Genomic DNA, 239 nt, shown 5'->3' on the forward strand with positions numbered 1-239 from the left:
CCCCCCCCCCCCGCCGAGGCCGCTTCCGGGTCACGTGGCCAGACTTCCGGCCCTCGCCACGCCTCCCCGCGGCCATTTGACCAATCGGCTTTCTCGCTCTCGCCGGCTACTGCTAGGATACTAGAGGCGGTTGGCGCCCCCTCGGCAACTTGGCGCTCGTCCTCCGGCCCGCCTCTCCGCTCGCCGCAGCCCGGGCTCCTCCTCCGTCCAGCCTCCGGGGCGGGGACTGTTGGCTCGCC

The sequence above is a fragment of the Alexandromys fortis genome, unplaced genomic scaffold (genome assembly GCF_014885135.2).
Source record: "Alexandromys fortis isolate MF-2015 unplaced genomic scaffold, M_Fortis_MF-2015_v1.1 scaffold_120, whole genome shotgun sequence".
Lineage (NCBI taxonomy): Eukaryota > Metazoa > Chordata > Mammalia > Rodentia > Cricetidae > Alexandromys > Alexandromys fortis.